Source organism: Apodemus sylvaticus, chromosome 23 (genome assembly GCF_947179515.1).
Source record: "Apodemus sylvaticus chromosome 23, mApoSyl1.1, whole genome shotgun sequence".
Lineage (NCBI taxonomy): Eukaryota > Metazoa > Chordata > Mammalia > Rodentia > Muridae > Apodemus > Apodemus sylvaticus.
The window spans coordinates 2,712,269-2,724,048 of NC_067494.1; the positions used below are offsets into that span (position 1 = coordinate 2,712,269).

The 11,780-nt window shown below is 39.2% G+C and overlaps 1 non-coding gene across 1 annotated transcript; it reads right to left on the minus strand.

Moving 5' to 3' along the window:
- Positions 1–551: 551 nt before the first annotated feature.
- On the minus strand, positions 552–693 carry LOC127674306 (small nucleolar RNA SNORA48). The gene has a single exon (XR_007975350.1). It is a non-coding gene; the product is annotated as a small nucleolar RNA SNORA48 (small nucleolar RNA).
- Positions 694–11,780: the final 11,087 nt, after the last annotated feature.

An 11,780-nucleotide genomic window follows, 5' to 3' on the forward strand; every position in this document is an offset into this window, starting at 1 on the left:
AGAGAGCAGTGCTGAGGGGGGAAAAGGAGACAGTTTTACTGAGAGAGTTTTACAGAGACAGGGTGAAGAGAGAACAAGCTAGACACAGGAGAAAATAGAACATGCCAGAGGATGAAAAGGAGCCAAAAATTTAGGACAAATTGTCAAGGCTGGAATACAGAACAATTCAGTATGAAACTGAGAGAAGTCAGATTGAATTAGTAAACTTGGAGAGGAGTTTGAGTCAGAAGAGCTGAGTTGAACCAGGCAGCCAGAGAGCAAAAAGAACAAAACAGGGTGAGCTTATTCAGCAGCAAGTCTCAGAAGTTGATTGTTCAGAGGCTAGAAGCTTCCAGGACTAGGTCAACCTCAACAGATGGAAACAGTAAGCCTCAGAGACAACAGTTACCTCAAGTGAATAGAAGTTACTTTTACAGTGTGGTGTATAGGCGAGTGTGTCTATGGCCTGCCTGTGCCATGAACTGGAGGGCAGGTCTGCAGTGACATGGGATTCTGTGGATCTCTTTTACTCCTTCTATGCTGCACTGTCTAGATTTGATTTAATTTGATTTTTAGGAGTCCTAGGCATAAAACAGCTTTGGCCGCCAGGCCAGGTATCAAGCTAAGATAAGCAAAGGAATGCCATCTACTCTGCCTCTGACAGATATAAGAATAATACCACCAACAAGCTGCCTCTTTGCCCATTTTCGGGCATGGGGAGGGGTCAAGGCAACTTTCAAGAAAAGCATGATAGAGATAGGTTCAGGGAAAAATTCTGGAAAAGAATGAGAACTTCTGGTTTGATTTCATATTTCTATTATTATAAATGGGTCATAGATAAAAATGTTCTGAGTTCACAGACTAGTTAGACATTAGAGTCAGAGAAGGCTAAACGAATGTTACAAAATTTCAATCAGACTAGTGGATTTTGGGTGGATTTGGTCAGGACAGGATAACCATGAATGAGACATGTATCAGAGGAGATTTTGTAGATGAACTGTGATGTACTATGTTAAGTGAAAAAACCCAGCCAGAAAAAGATGAGCACAATATGATGTCTTTTATGTAAGGACTTGAAAGAACACAAATACACCACTGCAAAGAATAGAACGGGGATTTCCAGGAGCTAGAGGAGGATCAGGAGGAAGGGGATTTGATAGTCAAAGGATCAAAGCTCAAGTGAAATTATGGAAACAAAGAATGAGAAAATGTGTTTTGTCAAAACTGTTTTTGGAGTGGAGATTGTAAACCTATCAAATTTCCACAGACACAAAAGAAGGACTTTGTTAAGAAAAGAATAGTTACTAAAGTTCATATCATTTTGTTAGGAGTGGAAAAGTCAGTGTGGAGAACTAGAAATAATGATTGTGATAAAAGAAAGAACACAGAAAATTCTCCAGGATGACCACTGGAAACATGAGCGATGGGAATCGAAGGAGGACAGTGGGGAGGAAGGAAACTGTGGGCAGAATGATCCACGTTGGCATTTCCTCTGGATGATGTGTTAAGGAGCAACATGACAGAACATATGATGTAGAGCTATTTCCTCTTCCCCCTATTTTGCTTTTACTAGAGAAAAGCTGGAATTAGAACCTAGGCACAGGTGCAGAGGGCATGGTACTCTGGTGAGCCTGAATAAGCGGCTTCTGCCACAACTCCCCCTGTAGAGCTCTACCTGAACTTGGAGCTTTGAGACCTTTCAGTGGGTTAGGCTTTCTTAACCCAGGCTTTTAGAAGCTCTATCGGCAACATCAGGTGGGGGTGTGTGTGTGTGTGTGTGAAAAAAAGACTTTAGAGGATACAGAAAAGGCTCTGCTTCCTTCCTTTTTGATTCTAGCTCCCCACATTTTTATTTCCCCATCTTCTAGGCATCTAGCACTCCATGCTGCTCTCAGAAACTGACGTTTATAGTTTTGTCTCACAATACCTTTCTACACATAGTAGTTTATTTGAGCTAAATCACATTGAGGATGCTCAAACATTATGTGAAGGGTATAAAGTTATCCCCCCACTATTCAGGATGGAACAAAGAGACATGAGTTCAACTTCTCAGAACTTGAATCTCTGTGGTACATTTTCTGTGGGGGAGTGCTCATTCTGACTTGAAACTTGTCATTCTTCATACTGCCAAAGCAGACAGATGACAAAGAGGGACTGGATTATGGTGGCATAGATGCTCTTTTTCTCAGCCATGTCTGGAAACTCTCTATTTAGTTAGGGCTCAGGACAGATACTTATTGCATAGGCATAGAAAACTGCTTGGCAAAGCAAGCTCAGAATCTTAAAAACTGTGAGGTACCAAATGAATAAAGAGGGCATCCTGATGTAGGGGTGATAAGAGAATGTGAAGGAGGGGCGAGAATAAAGAGAAGCATTAGTGGAGAGTCTGTGGTGCCAAGAAGGGCTGTGCTTTAGGGTAAAGTGGAAGGACTCTGTCAAGCTGCAGGACAGGAGGGCAGAATTAAGAAATGCAAAATTCATCAAATCAGGGTGTGTGGGTGAGGGGGGGGAGGTCATTCAGGTAGACAGGCTGTGGTGATGCATACCTGCATACCTGCAAAATTGTCTCTATTTGAGGGAAGAATTGTGCTCCAGACATTTAGTCTTAGTGACTGACACATCCTCTCAGGTAGCAGGTATTCATTGAGTCTGTGTGTAAGTAAACCTCATCACACATTCTTGGCAGAATGAAACGGAGCCTGTGATATGAGTTAACTCTGAGTCACAAATGGGCAAAGAATCACTGGGGCCAGGTGACAAATGTTATTGTTTTGTATCTAGATCACTGATGAAATTAGACCTGAGATGTTTAAGGCCAAAGAGACCAGAGATCTCATGAGAAACTCTTACTAAGTCTATAAACAGAAAAGTGAAGGAAACAGAGTTGCAAGTTCCTCCAAAGGGAGAATAACTAGTTAGTTAAACAGAGTGGACACAAAGTCCGTTCCTAAGCAAGAAGCTGTTTGTGATTGATACCTGCTGGCAAAGGGAAAATCCATTTGCTGCAATGGCGTGTCATGGTGTATATTAACCATACCCAGGAAAGGCTCCATGCTGGAAGTGGCTGGTGTAGCAACACAAAATGAACTCTATGCTTTTGTTGTTTGTGTGTGAACTTTTTTTTTTAATTTTAATGTGTTTTGGCTTCTTTCTTTTTAACTTTTTGGTTTTTTTTTTTAAAGATTTATTTATTTATTTATTTATTTATTTATTTATTTATTTATTTATTTATTTATTATATGTAAGTACATTGTAGCTGTCTTCAGACACCAGAAGAGGGCGTCAGATCTCATTACAGATGGTTGTGAGGCACCATGTGGTTGCTGGGATTTGAACTCAGGTCCTTCTGAAGAGCAGTCAGTGCTCTTAACCACTGAGCTATCTCTCTAGCCCTTGCCTATTTGTTTTAATTTTTGTTTTTATGCTTTTATTTTGGAAAGAGAGTGAGAACTTAAAGATGTATGGGTATGGAGATGGGAAAGATCTGGGAAGAGTCGAGGGAGGGGATAAATAGGATAAGAATATATTATATGAAATAAAAATTTCAAGTAAAAATAATAATAGAAATCCTGATTTAGAATCTACTATAACCTCTGTGCTCAGAGGGAAGAGCGTGGTGGTTTGAATTGCAGTAGAATTTGTTCAGTCAGTTTTGCCAACTCCTTTAACATTGGACGTGTCATGGAGTGTTTGTGCTCTTAATTACCTGAAGTGTTTTAAGAATCATGGTGACAATCTCCACACCAACACCAGGTGACTGGGAAAACATGTGAGGGGGGACTCTCACAAACCCTAACTATTACTGAAGAACTATTGCAGTCAATGGCTTCTGGGGGCCGGGGGCAGTTTTCATTAGGGATAAGGTGTCTGGTAGGTGGATGTTCCAGTGGATAGCCCCGTATTGATGGGCATGTAGACAATCCAAACTGGACTGAAATGGTTATGAAGAAGAAGGAACAGGAGGAAAATAAGGAAGAGAAGGAGGAGGCAGAGAAGGGGAAGGGGCAGGAGGAGGAAAAGGAGAAGACATGAGGTTGGGAAGGGTTGGGAAGATAGAAGCAGATCTGGAAGATGTTATTGGAGTGGTGGGTGAATATGACTAAAACACATTATATGAGAATCTAAAAGGATTAATAATAATATAATAATAACAGTCCTGTCAGCTGGCATTTCAGGGCATTGAATAACCTTTAAAAACAGCCAAGTAAATTGTTTGCAGTGTCGTTTGGTTTTTGGACAAAAGCATCTTCAATGCTATAACAAGACTTTATTGTCCTAAAAAACTGCATCAGAACACAGAGACATTGTTACAGATAGCAGTTACTAAGCTCAGGTGATAAAAGACATCCATCTACCACACATTCATTTACAAAAATACTGCAGGCAGGAAGTATGCCTACCAAGAACAGGAAGGTCTTGCTTACATGTTTCTTTCTTTTTCTATTCCTTTGTCACTCTTACCTGCACGTATGTGGTCATAAACACGAGTTCATTTTTAGTTTTACATAGTGAGGTATATGACATTGATAAGAGTTTGATTTATTGGGAGACTTAAGGTAGACAAGTTTGCAAAGCATCTTAACACCTTTTCCTCACAGATAACGGGAAGATCATAGTTCAGAGCTCCAGTTTACAGGAAGTTTAGAGTTGTAGCTGCTCCCATCTGAATCAGGAGCAAGCACAGGATGAGATGGGTGATTCGCCTCCACTGGATAAGAGAGTGACCAAGATTCTTCTTAAAATTAAGGGGAAAGGAGTGGAGCAGCCCAGGAGGCAGTTTAGACATAGAAAGACACCCAGAAATTTACCTTGAAGGAACTGATATATAAATAAGCTTGTATTTCAGAGAGAGTGAAGCTTAGTAAATATTAAGAAGACCGAAGGTAAACAGGAATTCTGAGAAAATATAAAACTTAAAACTACCGAGTGATGGTAAATAGAAAGACAGCACGGATAAGGAAGGGTTCAGAAGTGCCAGGATTGCACCAAGCCTATGGGATTTCTTTACATTTAATTGAGAGCTACTGTACTAGTGTGTAAAGAGCGCTCATCACAAAGGCCTAGGAGGTAGACCGACACCATTAGCATTCCTAGTGACAAATGGTAGAGTCAGAAAAGCACCATGTAAACAAGGAAGTCATACAAATCAGAGAATACAGAGATGACTGAGGGTCCAAAAAGAAAACCCAGGCGTCCTGGAGTGCGGCTCAGCTCGTCGGGCAACATTCGCAGGTTTGACATTCTGTGTACTTGTAAGTAGTAGATAGTTCATTGTGTGGCAGTAAGAGGGAAAGTCAGTTCAAAAATAGAAATATTTCAAAGAATTTTTGAAAGTGTATCCAAATAATATCCAAGAGTTCTTAGAAGACCTGCATGCATGCTTTCTTTCTAAATCCATATGCACTGTGGAAGGGAGGAGCGTGTCTGCTTTGCATGAAGCGATGGTATTTTCCTCATTTAAATCTAAGGAGATTCAGATGACCATAATCTATAAGTTTTCAAAACGACCAGGATATAAAAGGAGGAAGCCCCAAGCAAATTTGTGAGTGACAGTTTGAATATCTAATTTTTACCACATGTTAAGTGCATCTCTGCTCCAAAGAACTTAAAAAAAAATAAGAAAAGAAAAAAGAAAAAAATTAGAACAGAAAAAGGCCATTTAAAATTTCTATTTTAGATCTGGAAATATATAGGTCAGTGGCAGGGCTATGTCTTCTGTATGTATGGTACTGGCTTTAAGAATCTGTACCACAACAAATTTAAAAAAAAGGTTATTTTATTGTGTTTCTACTTAAACAATTTCTTTTCTGTCAAAATGAATATTTAGGTTGTTGAACATTGAAGTTTTATAAGATATGGAAAGAACTAAAACAGACTAAAAACAGTTTTATGAAACTTTGTACTAAGTTTCTACACTTAGCTAAATTACCCACAGAACTTATGGTGAATCAAAAACTCCATACGTGTTTTTTATTTGGCCTAGAACACACCATCTGTGTGCTCCTGTCAGAATGTTTACCTCACAGATCAGTGTATTTGTATCTAGTTTTCATGGCACAACCCAGATTTTTTTTTTAATTTGGTGAGTGTGAGCATCCAGGTGTGCCTGACTCCTGCTGCTGGAGAAGCATGGCCAGCCTCTGTGCATGACAGGATCACACCACAGCTTGTAGCACTCTCCAGCAATCTGCAGAATGATAAGGGCTCTCTAGGCCAGACCCTCTCTGGTACGTGTGGAAAGGCCCATGTCAGATGTGGTGGGTGCCAGAGATTGTTGTGAGGGCCAGTGGAGCAGACACTGTCTGCAGTTGCAAGAGCCCACTTGCAGAAGCAGGAGTAATGAGTATAGATGTTTCACTCTGGTGGTACAGGTAAGTCCCAGGGGCTTTCCAAAAGTCTTCCCTGCCTGAATCCTCTGTGACCTTAAGAATAAAATGGCCCTGTGTGGCCTTTGATGGTATTCTCTAATAGAAATGCCATTTCAAAAATCCCAATGTAAAGAACGCTGTGTGATCTCCCTACTGGAGCTAGGTCTCTCACAGTCCTAGATACACACCACCCTCAACACTGAATACGCTAAGGAGACCCCTCTTCTTTGGAATACACTTTCCTGATAAAACAGAATTTTAAAGTGTGAGAATGTTTTGGGGTATAACCATGACAGGAGCACTTCTATAAATGTGGCCTTGAGTCAGTTATTCAGATAAATAAATTCTTTCTCATTTTATACTCTTGTGAATTTTCAGTACATTAGAGACTCTGTGTAAGAAACAAAACTCAAAAGAATTAAATAATGCAACCAAGCAGTCAAACTCAGGATGTTATGGATATATGTTTTTTTTAATTGCTCCATACAAGGTAATATCTAGTATTTTATCTTTAGTTAAAATGAAAAAACTATAGTGCATTCCTACTTATTAATATATACCTTGGATGCTATAGTGTTTTCTTTTTAATGAATAAGAGCAGATTATGCAAGAAAACTAGCTATATTCATTCAGAGTCTAATTCTATTTTATCTAAATATATAATTGTGGAGGGGTGGGAATATGGAGTTTGTTTTATTTTCTCTTGTGATTATCCAGTTATAATTCTTTTACCTAGATTAATTTCAAAATTTGTGGTTTTTTCCGAGACAAAGTTTCTCTGAGTAGCCCTAATTTTAATATTTTATTCATGGTTTTACTCCTGAATAAATTTGAGTCTATGTAGATGTCACAGAAACTTTTAGAACTTGATTACTCTAATCATTAGGGGTATTTAAATATCAGACTTAAATAAAAGTTGAGGGAGAAGAAAGAAGAGAAGGAGGAAGAGGAAGAGGAGGAGGGAGAAGAAAGAAGAGAAGGAGGAAGAGGAAGAGGAGGAGGGAGAAGAAAGAAGAGAAAGAGGAAGAGGAAGAGGAGGAGGGAGAAGAAAGAAGAGAAAGAGGAAGAGGAAGAGGAGGAGGGAGAAAAAAGAAGAGAAGGAGGAAGAGGAAGAGGAGGGGGGAGAAGAAAGAAGAGAAGGAGGAAGAGGAAAAGGAGGAGGGAGAAAAGCATCCACACTGGTGTGCCTTTAGTGTAAGGACTACCTTACAGTTAACCTATTATTTTTGCTATAACCATCAATAACTAGATGTGTGTGTGGCTGCAGAGAAACTCAGAGACCAGAGATAGCCAGTCTCTATTCGCTGTGACTTGCTCAGACTTATACTCCGCCCTTGGTCAACAGGACAAATTACTTTTAGTGCATTTCAACTCCATTTCAAGTGGTAGTCTTTCCTCAAGTAATGTTCATAAGAACAAAATAGTTTATAGTAAGCCAGGTACGATGGTGCTACCTTTAAACCCAGCATTTTTGAGGCAGATGCAAATAAATCTTTGTGAGTCTGAAGCCAATCTGCCCATAATGAGGTTCAGGATAGCCAGGGCTACTCTGTCTCAAAAACCAACGAACGAACGAACCAACCAACCAACCAACCAACCAGCCAGCCAACCAACCAACCAACAAACAAAAAATAGCTCATCGTCATCAAGTACTTGCATTCCACAACATGTTAGTCGTTTACAGTTACTCAGTTATTAGTCTTTGTAACCTTAATAATGCATGGATCTATACTGTGTTTCAGGTATGATGCCCCTCCTCACGCTCATCCTAAATCTTCCCAAAATTAGGAGGCATCTAACAGACCATGCCATGTCATCAAATTATGCCTTTAAGTTGGATATAAATTAGTGGTATATTTTATAAAGGAGACTGCCTTAGAATCGAAGATATACAGTGTTTCTTTTATTTAATACTTCCAAACTAAGATTATATAGGTTGAGAAATTTGTCCAGAGGGACCTACATAGAGCAGCTGTGAAACACAAGCTGGAAACCATTCCCGCCTGCCACATTCTTGATCTCTGTCAGTCTATAGATCCTTCTAGGACATACATTTAAGTTTCTGACTTAATTGTAAGTCCTCTGCCTGTAGTTGAGTTCATCAATCTGTATTCAAGTACACTGATTATGTGTAAATCAATAGCTATAAAAATCTAATAAAGGACCATTAAAACTACTTCATTTAAAAAAGAAAGAGAAAAAAAATGGTAGAGGGGTCCATGGTCAAACAAGTGCTCCTGATTTTAAGGTTTTATTTTTGTTTTGCATTTCTAAATCAGTTAAAAATTTTAATTTGAAACCCAAAACTTTTAGACTGAGTAACCTTTGCTAATCAAGAAAGACATTTTTTAAAAACTTTACTACGTATGAGCCTGCTGTATATACATACACTTGTCTGAAGAGGGCATCATATCCCCCTATAGATGGTTGGGAGCCACCATGTTGTTGCTGGGAATTGAACTCATGACCTCTGGAAGAGCAGGTTGTGCTCTTAACCTCTGCACCATCTCACCAGCCCAAGAAGAAAGATATTTGTTTATTTAATTAAGCTCCAAGTGCTAATTTATCTTTTAGATTAACCAAATAAGCAAAACGAAAGTTTGGATTATTTTTATAGTTTATTTTTCATGTTTTCTTCTTTTAGATCTAAATTTAAGCTGATCAGAAAGAATATTCAGTTGTTTCGAGTTAAATTTAGATTAATAATATCTAAAACATGGACTCCATTGAGCAAAGAGTATTATTACTTGCAATCCTGTGTCAGTCTCCTGTCATTCAATCACTTGATGCGTGTCAGGTAACGTATATAGTAGTGTTAGCAACAAATCAATGGTAGCATATTCGACAAATCAGTGGTAGTGTATTCATGTTAATATTCCTGGAATTTAGAGCAGGGGGAATCAAGAAAATTTACTGTTTTTCTACTTGTTCATGTTAAAGCCATTTACACAGAAACTGCATTACATAATGCACTTGCCTTCCAAGTGCATAAATAAACCTTGCTATATATTTAACCTATAAATAACCTACAGGTTTAGACAACCTATAAATAACCAAAAATAAACCTATAGATTTAGATAACATTTTTATTTCCAAGAAATGTGTGGCTGACTTGGTAAAAGGGATTTAGTTGGCCACTTACTATGTTGTCTCCATTTTACAAGCCATGACATCCTTTTTTGAAAATAAACGTGCAGCTAATACTTGCTACTCCATCACCCAGCATGCATCAGGCACTGAGCTAGATGCTGATATCCACAAGTGCCTAGAGTGGAGGTCCTGTCCTCTGGGATTCACAGTGCAGGAAATCATGTGGACAGCTAACACAGCACAGCACTGATTTTATGCAGTCACTTGTACATGGATCTGAGTGCAGGCGATGCTCCCTACAGTCAACTGCCTAGGCCTCAGTAGCTTTACCTAAACATCTTCCAAAGCTGCAAAACCTACCAGAGAGTAAAAGATCTTCAAACTACATTCATGCCTTGGCTTCAAGAGTCTCTGTAGAGACTTTTAGACCTTCATTACCATCACCATTAGGGGTATTTAAGTATCAGACCTAAATAAAAGTTGAGGGAGAAGAAGGAAGAGAAGGAGGAGGAGCAAGATGAGGAGGGGGAAGGAACAAACCATATTTTACTGAAAGCATCAGGCTTCCTTGATTCTTTTTTTCTTCATTTGACTGGTCTTCCTCTCTTTGTTTAACTTCCTTTTCCTTCCTTTATCTTTCTGTTTTTCTTCTCTCTCTTCCTTTTATTTTAAAACTGGCAGTTTAAATTTAGTATTTAGTATTTGAAATATTTTTTTCTTTTGGTTTTTTTTTTTGAGACAGGGTTTCTCTGTGTAGCCCTGGCTCTCCTGGAACTCACTCTGTGGACCAGACTGGCCTCGAACTCAGAAATCCACCTGCCTCGCTTCCCAAGTGCTGGGATTAAAGGTGTGTGCCACCTGAAATATTTTAAATTCAGTATTTAAGTTTTTAATTTAATATTTTAAAAATTATTGTATCTATTGCTCAGTCCTCTGATTGTTTTAATTGCCAATATATCTTAAGGAGCTGTCTTCACTGCTGTATGTGGTTGCTCTGAATAGATACAGCAGAACATGCGCAGTAACTAGTACTCAAGTATAAGTAAAGGTAAGGGTCTCACATTTTGCTAACAAATAAATATACTTAGGGTCAATTCTTAAAGATGGAAACGCAGAACTAAAAGATATTTCCAACTGGCATTGTAATAGACATTTCCCAGGACTACTTTCTGTGCTAGTTTGATTATTAAAGGACACCGGCCATAAAACAGCAGACAATCACAATATGAAAATGATCTCTATGGTAACATTTTTAAGTTTTACATTTATTTTTTCATTGTAGACATGACCAATTATGGACATCAAGTGTAGAGCAGAGACTGAAGGAAAGGCCATTCAGAGACTGTCCTACCTGGGGATTCATCCTATAAACAGTCCCCAAACCCCAACACTATTGTAGATGCCAAGAAATACATGCTGAAAAGAGCCTGATATGGTTGTCTCCTGAGAGGCTCTGCCAGAGCCTTGCAAATACAGAGGCAGATGCTAGCAGCCAACCATTGGACTGAGCACAGGGTCCCCAATGTGGAAATTAGAGAAAGGACTAAAGGAGCTGAAGGGTTGCGCAACTTCATAGGAAGAACATAGGAAGAACAACAATATCAACCAACCAGCCCCCCCCCCCAAGAGCTCCCAGGGACTAAGCCATTAGCCAACGAGTATACATGGCTCCATCTGCATTTGTAGCAGGGGAATGCCTTGTCAGGCGTCAATGGGAGGAGCGGTCCTTGGGCCTATGAAGTCTCATAGATGCCCCACTGTAGGGAAATTGAGGGAGGGTAGGTCGGAGTTGGTTGGGTGGAAGAACATCCTCATAGAAGCAGGGGGAGGAAGGATGGGCTAGGGGTTTTCTGGCAGAAGGGGAAACCGGAAAAGGGAATGACATTCCAAATGTAAATAAAGAATATATGCGATAAAAAAAGAAAGAAAGAAATGACAAAAGGTTATTAGATGAATGCAAAGATGGCAGAAAATCCATAAAAAAAAAAAAAAAGGAAAGGCCCCCGGTGATGGTTTAATTCTGAAGACACAAATCCCAGAAATGTCGCTTATCTTTCACCTCTTGCCTTCTTCCTGTTATTTTAGTTGGTGATGATCTGAGAAAATCCATCTTTGAAATATAAATGTTAAACCATGTAGAATTTGGGAGACCAGGTGATGTGATTTTATGACCCAAGATTAGAGATGGCCATATAATTCAGCCTTTTACTTTGGAAACTTGAAGCGTCTAAGTATCCTCTGGTTGGCATCACTGTGTGGGGAATAAGCTCTGTCCTTCGAGAGCCTTGAAGGCATCTACTATCTTGCTGCATCATGCATCATTTGGCAGTAAACTTGAATTAG